General features: G+C 36.8%; 1 non-coding gene across 1 annotated transcript; it reads right to left on the bottom strand.

Annotated features, from left to right (window-relative positions):
• Positions 1–574: 574 nt before the first annotated feature.
• LOC112416186 (small nucleolar RNA R71) lies at positions 575–681 on the bottom strand. Its single transcript, XR_003006493.1, has one exon. It is a non-coding gene; the product is annotated as a small nucleolar RNA R71 (small nucleolar RNA).
• Between the last annotated feature and the right edge of the window lie 11783 nt (positions 682–12464).

The following is a 12464-nucleotide window of genomic DNA, read 5'->3' as shown; positions in this document are numbered from 1 at the left end:
TATATATATATATATATAAATATTTTATTTCTTTTTCTAATCTTTTTTTATTTTATTTATATATATATATATATATATATATATATATATCTCCCTTTCTCCTTATTTTATTTTATTTTTTTATTTTATTTTTTTATTTTTTATTTTCTATCTTTAACCGTTTTGATTTCAGGCATGACTCAAAGAAGATCCACACAATAATAACAATATGGCTGAGAAACGTGCTCTCAAAGAGTATGCAATCACATCTTCAGATGAGTCGTACGATGTTATTGTGTACCCAACGGTTGAGGGTATTAAATTTGAAATAAAGCCTGCACTTATTTACCTGGTGCAGCAAAATCAATTTTTCGGATCACCCATTGAGGATCTGAATCTTCATGTTTCAATTTTGTTAAGACTGAGTGGAACTTTGAAGGCAAACCAAGAGGCCATAAGGCTGCACCTCTTTCCTTTCTCTTTGAGGGATAGAGCTAGTGCTTGGTTTCATTCATTGCAAATTGGTTCTATCACTTCATGGAACCAAATGAGGAAGGCATTTCTTTCTCAATTCTTTCCCCATAGTAAAACTGCTCAATTGAGGAGTCAAATCACACAATTCACTCAAAAAGATGGTGAATCTCTTTACGATGCGTGGGAGCGTTTCAAAGAAATGCTTAGGCTTTGGCCCCATCATGGTTTTGAGAATTGTCTTATTATCCACACTTTTTATAATGGTCTTTTGTTTACCACAAAAATGAATGTTGATGCAGCTGCAGGTGGAACTTTGATGAATAAAACTTACACAGTAGCATATGATTTGATCGAGGACATGGCACAAAACCACTATCAGTGGACAAGTAAGAGAGTTATCACTGATGTTACTCCTCCACCCTCTAAGAAAGAGGCAGGTATGTACCAGGTTTTTACCCTTGATCATCTATCTGCTAAGGTGGGCACACTTCTTCAAAATTTTGATAACTTAAGTGTAAGTGTCGTCACACCTGCTCTTGTTTCACCACCTCGTGAATTTTGTGGAATACTTGACCATATTGGTGTTGAGTGGCAATTAGGTAGTGTTGCTAAAAGTCCCGAGCAAAATTTTTATCACAAAACTCCTAAAAATACCTTTGGACAACAAACAACACCACCTGTTTATGCGAACAACCAAAGAGTCCCTCAGAAATCCAGCTTGGAGATTTTACTACAAAAACATGCTATGGAGCAATTCAAGTAATTTCAAGAACTTAAAAATCAAACTGGATTTTTGAATGACTCTCTTGTCAAGCTTACATCTAAAGTGGACTCCATTGCTACTCACACTAGAATGCTAGAAACTCAAATCTCTCAAGTAGCCCAACAAGTAGCTACTTCCTCTCAAACCCCCGAAGTCTTTCCAAGTCAAACTGAAGCCAACCCTAAAGGCCTTATAAATGCTATTCAACTTAGGGACGGTAAGCAGTTAGAGGACCCCATTATGAAAACTAAGACAATTAAGGGTGAGATAGAGAGTGAAAAGCAACAAGGTGAGAAAGTCATAGGAGAGAGTGATAAGTCAATCGTTTCACCACCTTATAAACTCAAAATCCATGTCCCACAAAGGCTTGCTAAGCCTAAACTTATAGTGATTGAGAGTTTTTCCACCCCTTGTGTGGTAAGAGTGAAACCATTGAGAAAATCATGTGTGATTTGGGAGAGAATGTCAGTTTGATGCCACTATCCCTTTGGAAAAGATTGGGTATTGGGTAGAGAAACCTTCTAATCGTCAAGCTAATGACTTTAAACGAGTGCTTCGTGGGAGGCAACCCACGAGTTTAATTGCTTTTATTTTGTTTGTTTTGTGTTGTTTTAATTTGTTTTGTAGGTATTTGTCCAAATATGATGCGAAAAAGTGAAAAAAATTTGAAGCCATTGACCAGAAACCCACCCAAAAAAATAATAATAATAATCTTCCCCCTTTTTCCAGAAACCCACCCAAAAAAAAAGAAAAATCTTCCCTCTTTTTCCAGAGAGTTGGCACGGCCCGTGCCTGCGGTGGCACGGCCGTGCCAACCCATCAGGCGAAAAAAAAATTCACTTTTTTATTTATTTATTTTTTCTTCCCGTATTCAAATCAAATAACCTCTTTCATCCTTCTTCCATAATTCTCTCCGAACTTCACCAACATTCATCCACCCACACCCAAACCAAGCTAAGGTCAATGACATCAAAAAGGAAAGGTGAGGATATGACTTCACAACTCTGTGCTTAGGTACCTTCAAAGGGTTATGGCTTGCATAATATGGGGTAGAAATGAGGTATGAATGATAAGGACTATTGAGTCGTTTATGTTGTTGGCTATGCTTTATAACCACCATGTTAACATTTGCTATTATTTGATTTATTATCTTGTTTCAATTGGTAGAAAGAAACCGGATATAAAGGTGATATAGTGGTAAGTGGAATGATCACTTTCATTGTTAAAGAAAATTGATGTAAATGTGAACAAAGGGATAAATAGGATTGAGGGAAACTACTATCTAGACTTAGAAACCCTCACTACTATTTTTTTTAGAATCCATGACCCTTCTCACAATTACCAATATGAGTGGAGAGTCAATAATGCTAATTGCTTGATTATTCTACCTAATTCGGATAATACTAATCCGGAGGTGGTAGAAAACTTGGTTTATGTTGGCACTAACCCACAGGTACACAATGATGGTGATGATGGTGGTGATGACGAGGAGGTAGGTGCAAACTTGCACAATTAACAAGTAGCCGGTGGAAACCATAATGATGAACGGTGGGCATGGATGCCGAAGTTCAAAGAACATGCACCGAGCAACAAAGACAAGGTGTTGAAATGATCGGGCTAAGAAACGATGTCCTAAGGGGCACTCAAATAAATGAATAAAACAATCAAATGTTCCGATACATGATGCAACACCTTCACCTCCAAGGTCTACCTTATGGACTTCAATAAAATTGTGAGCTCTCCTCTTCCTCCACTCTTCTCTACTTCTCTTCTTTCTTCATCATCTTCTTCTTTTTCTTCTTCTTCTTTTAAATCATTGAGGACAATGCTTCTCCTACGTGTGGGGGGGAGCCTAATAAAGTGTCTTGAGTCGTAGTGTTTCCAAACTCCCTTGAACTTTATTCTTTTGTGTTGTTTTATTGTGAAAGACATGATTAAGTAGCTTGTTTTTATTGAAAAATTATGACATAAATTTTTGTTGTCTCCTCTAAATTGGTTGTTGTACATGAAATTAAACTCGTGTTTTAAGTTTTCTTGATATACCCACATCTTGTTTTAAAGTGAATAAATTCTCCAATGAGAAAAAATCGCAAAATAGTTTGTCAATACAGTGAGAAAGCAGGCCACTCGGCTAAGATCTGCTACAAAATCAAAGGTTACCCCAACCGCAACCAAATGCGACCATTTGCTAATATAGCTGCATATCAGAATCATAAAGCATCTTGCATCAAGTTTTCAAATTCCAATAAAGTGTCCCACCTCCATCGAATGTAGCTCATGTCATTTTGCCAAAAGTCATAAACTCCCATTTTCAGATCACAGTCTCAAAAGCACAAGACCTCTTGAGTTGATTTATTCGGATGTCTAGGGCCCTGCTCCTATTAGGTCTTTAGATGGTTTCGTTTATTATGTAATTTTTATTGATCATTTCTCCAAATACATTTGGCTTTATCCAATGAAATTTAAGTCTGATGTCTTCTCAATTTTTAGTAAATTTAAATCACTTGTTGAGAAATTCTTTAATTTACCCATCATCTCATTGTATTCTGATAACGGTGGTGAATTTATTAAATTAAAACCATTACTTGCAACTCATGGAATTAGCCATTTCACATCACCACCGCACACACCCGAATTAAATGGCACTGCAGAGCGTCGACATAGACACATAGTTGAAACTGGTCGTACCCTCCTTCACCATGCTAATTTACCATCTCAATTTTGGAGTTATGCCTTTAATACCGCCACTTACCTAATCAATAGAATGCCAACACCGAATCTGTCAATGCAGTCACCATACCAAATCTTGTTCAACAATCCCCCCAATTACAATCATCTCCATTCATTTGGATGTCTATGTTTTCCTTGGCTTCGAGCATATACCAAAAACAAACTACAAAATAGATCCAAACCATGTATATTCTTAGGATACTCCAACTCCCACCATGCCTATCTATGCCTTGATCATTCAACGAACCGAATATACATATCAAGACATGTACAGTTCATAGAAAACTCGTTCCCATATCAGAATCTTACACAACTTCAACAAACACCACCAGCCGAACCTATATTAGACTCTCCTCCATACACATTAATACCTTCTCCAAATCCAATTCACAACCAACAAGAACAAGCCATAACCTTTTCCCCATTACCAACAAATATACAAATAAACCCAGAGGTCACTGTTTCAGAACCGATAATAGTGCCAAATCTGACTTCAAGTTGCGGTAATGCTCCTTCCACATATATACTTTCTTCCGCTAGCACAAACACCGTATCTTCTACTGCTAACCCATCTCGCAGTCCCATTCGTACCAGATCCAAGAGTAATATTCTCAAATCGAAAAAAATCTTCATGGCTACAAAACATGATATGCCAGAAAACATTGAACCATCAACAATTACTCAAGCTTTAAAAGTTCCTGAATGGCGACAAGCTTGCTCAGCAGAATTTGATGCTCTACTACACAATGGCACTTGGACATTGGTACCTAAGATCAACAACCACAACATTGTTGGCTGCAAGTGGTTATTTAGAGTCAAGAGAAATCATGATGGTACAATTGCTAGATACAAAGCTAGACTAGTTGCAAAAGGCTTCACTCAAACGCCCGACATAGACTTTAAAGAAACATTTGCACCTGTGGTAAAACCTCAAACAATAAAAATTGTCCTCACCATAGCACTTGCACGTGGCTGGCCAATGCACCAACTTTATGTCAATAATGCTTTCCTTCAAGGAAATCTCACCGAAGAAGTCTATATGCAACAACCACCGGGTTTTATCCACAAACACTTTCCAAATCATATTTGCAAATTACGTAAAGCAATCTACGGTCTTAGACAAGCTCCTCGTGCTTGGCATGAAGTACACAAATCATATGTAGTCTCTTATGGGTTTGCAACAAGTTGCAGCGACTCCTCCCTATTCATTTACAATAAGGATGGAGTTCAATCATTCCTACTGGTGTATGTTGATGATCTCTTGATCACAGGAAGTCAAGATCAATTTCTAAAACAGTTTATGCAAGAATTGTCCAATAGATTTTCCCTCAAATATCTTGGTTTCCCTCACTACTTTCTTGGTATTTAGATTGTACCCACAAAGAATGGTTTGTTTCTGAATCAACACAAGTATATACGTGACCTACTGCAGAAGTTCAACATGGCAGGTTCAAAACCCACAAATACTCCACTATGCACTACCACATCTCTCAAATTGGTTGATGGTTCCGCTACAACAGATGCAAAACAGTTTCGAAGTATCATCGGGGCTCTACAGTATGTCACCTTGACTCGCCCAGACCTCTTGTTTCCGATCAACAAGTTGTCTCAATTCATGCATCAACCAACAGAAACTCACCTCCATCAGCTCAAGCGCACACTCAGGTACCTCAAACAAACCATCAATCATGGCCTGCAACTCAGAAACCCCAAGATTTTAAAACTTGAAGCATATAGTGATGCCGATTGGGGAGGGAACCTCGATGAAAGAACTTCAATATCAGCATTCATCATCTATCTTGGGGCAAATCCAATCTCTTGGATATCAAAACGTCAACGCATAGTAGCACGGTCGTCGACGGAAGTGGAGTGCAGGTCAGTGGCTCATACGGCTGCAGAAGTGAGTTGGTTAAGCCACCTCCTCGGTGAACTTGGAGTCAACACTCCAACACCCGTCCTGTTATGTGATAAGATCGGAGCAACTTACCTCCGTGCCAATCCAGTTTTTCACTCACGGATGAAGCACATTGCTCTTGATTATCATTTTGTGCGTCAACTGGTTCAGAATGGACAGCTACAGGTTTCCCACATTTCCACGAAGGATCAAGTGGCAGACATTCTCACAAAACCTCTCTCACGCTTGCGGTTCACTCTAATTCGAGACAAGATGGGTGTCATTGATAGAGACCCCATCTTGTGGGGGCGTAATAAGCATAATATATAAATTATTGTAAAATAGAGATAAGCATAGATTGTTTGTATTCCTTGGTAACGGAAATTCATTGTGTTGAGTTGTTGGAGTCATAGCCACTGCCTTAGGAATAGGTTAGTAACAACAATAAGTTATATGCTCCACTCCTTAAGATTAGGAACTGAAGCTCCTCTCTTGTACCTTAAATACTGATGTATCTCTCTACTGTGAAATCAGAAATTGAAACTATTTTATGAGAAAAACACAAGTTGCTTCCCTTGAGTAAGTGTATAAATAGGTATTTTAAGGAAATGCGTTCTAATTTTAGTGGTACGTTGACCTTTAAAAATTCTCAAAGTAAAAGTAGTATAAGTTAGTATAAGGGAGTTTATAAAAAGCCAAATAGCCAAATTGATTTCAAGGTTGCATCATTGAATCTAGATTGGGGAAGGAGGTAGGCCCTCCGACTTCCTACGTGAAGGTGATGCTATCTTGAGAAAATTTAAAAAGCGTCATTGAATCTAGATTGGGGAAGGAGGTAGGCCCTCCGACTTCCTACGTGAGGATAATATTGTTTATGCTACCATGTTTATGCCTTTTGCTTGAGGACAAGCAAAGATTCAAGTATGGGGGAGTTTGATGAAGCATTTATTATCTATTTTAATATATTATTTAGTTTCGTTTTAATTAGATTTAAGTTTATTTTATATTAATATTATTTCCTTTTTGAACTATTTTACTACAATTGCATATTTTTATATTTCAGGAACGAATATTTGATGGATCGAGTCTTGGAGCAAAAGAAAGGGATTTTGGAGCTAATTTGGTACGAAAATACGAAGATTCGGAGACAAAAATATATCTCCCTCAAGTCAGAAACCTGGCACCACCCGTGCTAGGCTTGGCACGGCCATGCCACACTCCAAAACTACTTTTGCTTAGATTTTAAGCTACTCTGTTTTAGTTTACTTGGGGAATATTCTAGTGATTGGTTAGATTTTATGTCGAATGTAAACTATAAATAGAGTAGCTATCCATCACAAATATTCTTCTTTTGTTCTCTGAAATAATAAGTGACAATTGTTTCTTTGAATAAAAGTTCACCTTTATTTTATGTTCTTCTTCTTCTCTTCTATGTCTACAATGAACGTTAGTGAGTAGACTTCTTCTTGTCTTGCGATTGTTGGATAAGTCTAAATGACATAATCCTAATCAAACCAAGCTTTAAACCATAATCTTATGTAACCTTAATCTCTAATCTAAATTCACCGCTTTAACATGAATTAACCATTATCAAACTGTGGAAACGAAAGTTGAGGGTTTGATAATTGTTAATCCATCATCTCAAATATCAATTCATAAAACGAAAGTGGAGCTTTGATATTCGAACAAGTGAATTTAGACAAAGATTGTAAAGGCAGCGAAGTAGTCTTTACAATCTTTGAGACATATAGTTTCGAACTTCAAGGATTCTAAATTGTGATCAAGTCAGCGAAATAGGGTTGGTTGCAACTTAGGACCAAAATTTAATAGTAATCAAGTCAGCGAAATAGGCTTGCTTGCTAGAGGAACAAAAGAGAAACTGTCTTTAGAAGTTAGGTCTAACATAAGGTTATAAGTTTAATAGTTTGGTTTGTGAATGACTTGTCAATTAGATGAACCAATAATCCCAAGGCACCGCTTTTATTTTATTATTGTTATTTTCTTTTAATTATAAAAAAAATACAACTTTCAATCATTTAAACTTTAATTCTAATCATTGTTAAAAGATAATTGAATTCATAACTCCCTGTCGAAACGATACTTTTATTACTACTTCGGTAAGGTTGTGCACTTGCGGTTTTATCCCATCATTCATGTACACCATAAACACACCAGGCGCATTTGTAACACCGAAAGGCATCACTTTATATTCATAATGTCCATAACGCGTGCTAAAAGACGTCTTCTGCATATCTTCATCTTTCACTTTAATCTGGTGATAACCGGACCTCAAATCAATCTTGCTAAACACACGTGCACCCACTAACTGATGCATCAAGTCATCAATTCTCGGAAGTGGATACCTATTCTTTATCGTTACCTTATTCAACTATCGATAATCAATACACAATGTCATGCTACCATCTTTCTTCTTAACTAACAATACCAGAGCTCCCCACGGTGAAACACTTGGTCTTATAAACTTCTTATCAAGTAAATCTTCTAACTGTTTCTTCAACTCAGCTAACTCAGAAGCCGACATATGGTAAGGTGTCATAGACACAGGCTTCGAACCCGGAACAAGATCAATCGAAAACTCCACTTCTCTTTCTGGTGGCACATCAGGAATTTCATCAGAAAAAATTTCAGGAAAATCGCACACCACTTGTAACTTATTAATCACTGCTTGATTCTCAATAGATAAAGATGCCATTAAAGAAAACATCAAAATTCCATCACGTCCTAATTGCTTCAGCTACTTAGTAGACAAGAACTCTGCTCCACTTTCTTCTTCAGCAGAAGAAAAGTACACTGACTTACTAAAATAATTAATATGAACATGGTTGTACTCTAACCAATTCATACCAAGGATTACATCCATTCCACACAAAGGTAAACAAAACGTATCAATTTCAAAATCTCGACCAAGCATAGACAAATGACATCTTAAACAAACAAGAGAAGTAGTCACCGAACCCTTAGCTGGAGTTTCGACTACCATCTCTCCATTCATATTTGACATAGCAAGACCCAACTTAGAAGCACAATCAATAGCAATAAGGAAATGTGTAGCACCAATATCAATAATAGCAATTAAAGGAGTACTATCAAAGTAACATGTACCTCTAATCAAATGATCCTCATTATCTGTCTGTGTACCAGTAGTCTAAGTCTTCTTTGATTTCTTGCATTGTGACCCAATATGACCCTCTTCATTGCAGTTAAAGCATACAACATCATCATGCTTACATTATGTAAGCGTATGTCCTTTCTTACCACAACGGAAACACCGTTTCACATCCCAAGTACAAGCATTACTCTTTTGATCTTTCTCACCACAAGTATAACAAACAATCTCAGCAACAGCTTCTTTCTTTCTCGGCCTCCTCTCATCATTAACTCCTTGTTTCTCCTTATCAGCAGGAGCACGGTAAGGCTTAGGATGACTCTGCTGACCTTTACCTTTCCTCTCATTCACAACCTTCTAATGAGCCTTAGTATCCGCCTCATAAATTCTGCAACTGCTCACCAGCTCAGCAAAAGTTACGGATTTTCTGGTAACCAATTGCCCTCTTGATATCAGCACGCAAACCATTCTCAAATTTGATGCACTTGGGGAACTCAGCAGACTCAGCAGTATAATGTGGATAAAATTTAGCCAGCTCCACAAACTTAGCAGCATACTCAGTCACCGACATGTTCCCTTGCTTCAGCTCAAGGAACTCAATCTCTTTCTTCCCGCGAACATCTTTCGGAAAGTATCTGTCTAGGAACTCTCTCCTAAACACAGCCCAAGTAATAACTGCACCATCTTGCTCTAGAGTAGGTAGAAGACTAATCCACCAATCATCAACTTCCTCAGCTAACTGATGCGTACCAAAACGCACCTTCTGAACTTCAGTGCATTGCATAACACGGAAAACCCTCTCAATCTCTTTGAGCCACGTCTGAGCTTCATCAGGGTCGTACCTTCCTTTAAAAATAGGGGGGATGATTCCTCAAGAAAGTCTCCAACATTCTTACTTCAGCATTGGTGTAACGCCCACTTTTATTTAATTAATTATTTAATCGAGTTTAGACGATTATATTATATTTATATAATATATGTGTGAATTTTGATGATTTTTGATGATTTATATGATTTGGATGATTTTGAGATGAGTTATGAGCTTTGATGATTTTTTTTAGATATGAGACTTATTTTATTGTTTAATAAAATAAGATTTGAAAATAAAATAAAATATTTAGTTGAGGGCTGTTTTGAGATTTTAGAGAGTTTTGGGGGAGAAAGTGAGATAAGATAAGATATTAGGAGGAGATATAAAAAGGAAAGACCTAGGTTTTAGAAAACGTTTTGTACGTACGACTGTTTTTGGAGAAAAAGCCATACAAGGGAGAAGACCAAGAGAGAGCTGCGATTTCTGCAAAACAAGGTAAGGGTGAGACTAATGATTCAGTAATGTTAATTCTTATAATTCTGATGATCAATTAACAAAGTTAGGATTGAATTAGAAAAGTTTTGGAATTAGGGTTAATAGGAGAATTTGATGATCCATTGATGTTAGGTTGTTAAATTGGTGCGAAAACCGTCCTTTGACCTTAGATTATGAATAGGATGAATTCAGGAATCAAAATTAGGCTTTAAACCAAGAGATTAGATGGACTTTTATAAAAACTGCAATTCTGCCCGAGCCTGTGTTCATCGCTCGCCTCGCGAGGGATGAAGTTCATCGCTCGCCACGCGAGCCATTACCCCTCGCCTCGCGAGTTACATGTCGTAGCTCGCCATAGCGAGCAACCTTACTCGCCATAGCGAGCATGACCAGAGAGCATGTTGAATTTCGTGATTTTGACTTTTGAGTTGAACCTTAGATGTTTTTGAGTGCCTTAAGATGTTTATTAAAGATTAGAGGATGATTTAGAATGAGAGTGAACCTGGTTTAGCATAGAACAACTTGAGTTGGAAATCTGGCTTGTACTCGCCATGGAGAGCAGATGCTCTCGCCTCGCGAGCACTTCCAGAACTGAATGCATTTGAGAATGTCGTGACCTGAGTTGATTGAATTGATTAGGAATGGAACTTTAGGTAGTAGTAAGACATATTTAAGATGTTAACTGAAATCTGTAAGGCTGTTTCAACTGTTAAGTTGTTTGTAATGTGATTTAATGATTAAATGCATTACTTGAAATATTATTGAATGATTAAGATGTTGTTGAAATGAATTGTTGTTATGAAGTATAATGTTGTTGTGATCTGATTATGCTGCTTTTGTTATTTAACCAAGTTGCATGAGTCATTATAAGATGAATAAGATGATGTTGAACTCCAAATTATTGGATGTATATGAGATGTTGATTAAGATGTTTTAGATGATTGAGTCCATGCATTAGCATACATATGTTGGGGGCTCATGCCCTGGAGCCTTGTCCTCACCACGATGGAGCTTTAGCTCAAAATAATTGTTGGGGGCTTATGCCCTAAAAGTATATTAATACTAAACTGTTGGGGGCTCATGCCCTGAATTGGTACCACATGCATATAAGAGGTTTAGGTTGCATTGTCACATTGTCGAGTCAAAAGATGTTATGTTGTTGATGATGATTGAATGAATTGATTGCTTGATATTATATTATCAATGATGCTATGATGTTTAAGATGTATATGTTGTTAATTATGATTTGTTGAATTATATTGATTAATATTATTGTTTTGTGAAATCTCACCCCTTCTGCTTGGAAATGTTGCTCTTCGTCTGAGTAACTTGCAGGTGATCAAGCTTAATGTGCAGTTTGCCGTCGTGAGTGGCCTTGCCTCACTGTGTCGTCTAGGTCGCTCTGATACATAACGGGATGAGGTTTATGATATACATGCTTCATTCTTTTACGTGTTCATTTATGATATTTGACTGAATTATTATGACATGTTTTAATGAGGCCTGCGTGCCAAGACTTTATGATGATTTGAATTTTATTCCGCTGCTATTTGGTTAATGAAGGATAAATTATTATTTATCTATGTTTTGAAGATTTTTAAGAATGTGATATCCCGTTAATTGCTGTTTACTCTGATTATATGTTTGTAATTTTTATATTGGGAAAACGAGGTGTTACAATTGGCACCAACTGTAACGCCCTCTTTGAATTATTTGTTTTATTTAATTGTTTAATTGAGTCTAGAATTTATTAAGAAGAGTTTAGAATATATTATATGATTATATGATTTATTAGGTAGCTTATTATATTATTTAATAGAATAAGATTTGAAAATAAAATAATATTGAGTTTAAGGGTTGTTATGAGATTTGAGAGAGTTTTGGGGAGAAAGAGAAATAAGATAAAATAGAATGTGACATTCCGTTTATGTGAATACTCTGATTATTTTTATGAAATTTTTATGTTGGGAAAACGGGGTGTTACAATTGGTATCAGAGCAGGTCGGTCCGTCCGGCTTAGTTGAGTCGAGTTGCGTCGAGTAACAGTTGTATTACCATCTTTATGCTGTTTGATTGGTTTTTGTTGTGTTTCTGATTAATAGATATGTTTATTATATGATCATGTTTGATTGACTAACTTTGATGTGGTTTACATGTTTTGTTGAAGTTTCAATTTGGCTATATATGGTTT

This window comes from Medicago truncatula, chromosome 6 (assembly GCF_003473485.1).
Source record: "Medicago truncatula cultivar Jemalong A17 chromosome 6, MtrunA17r5.0-ANR, whole genome shotgun sequence".
Lineage (NCBI taxonomy): Eukaryota > Viridiplantae > Streptophyta > Magnoliopsida > Fabales > Fabaceae > Medicago > Medicago truncatula.
This window is presented reverse-complemented; position numbering and strand designations above follow the sequence as displayed.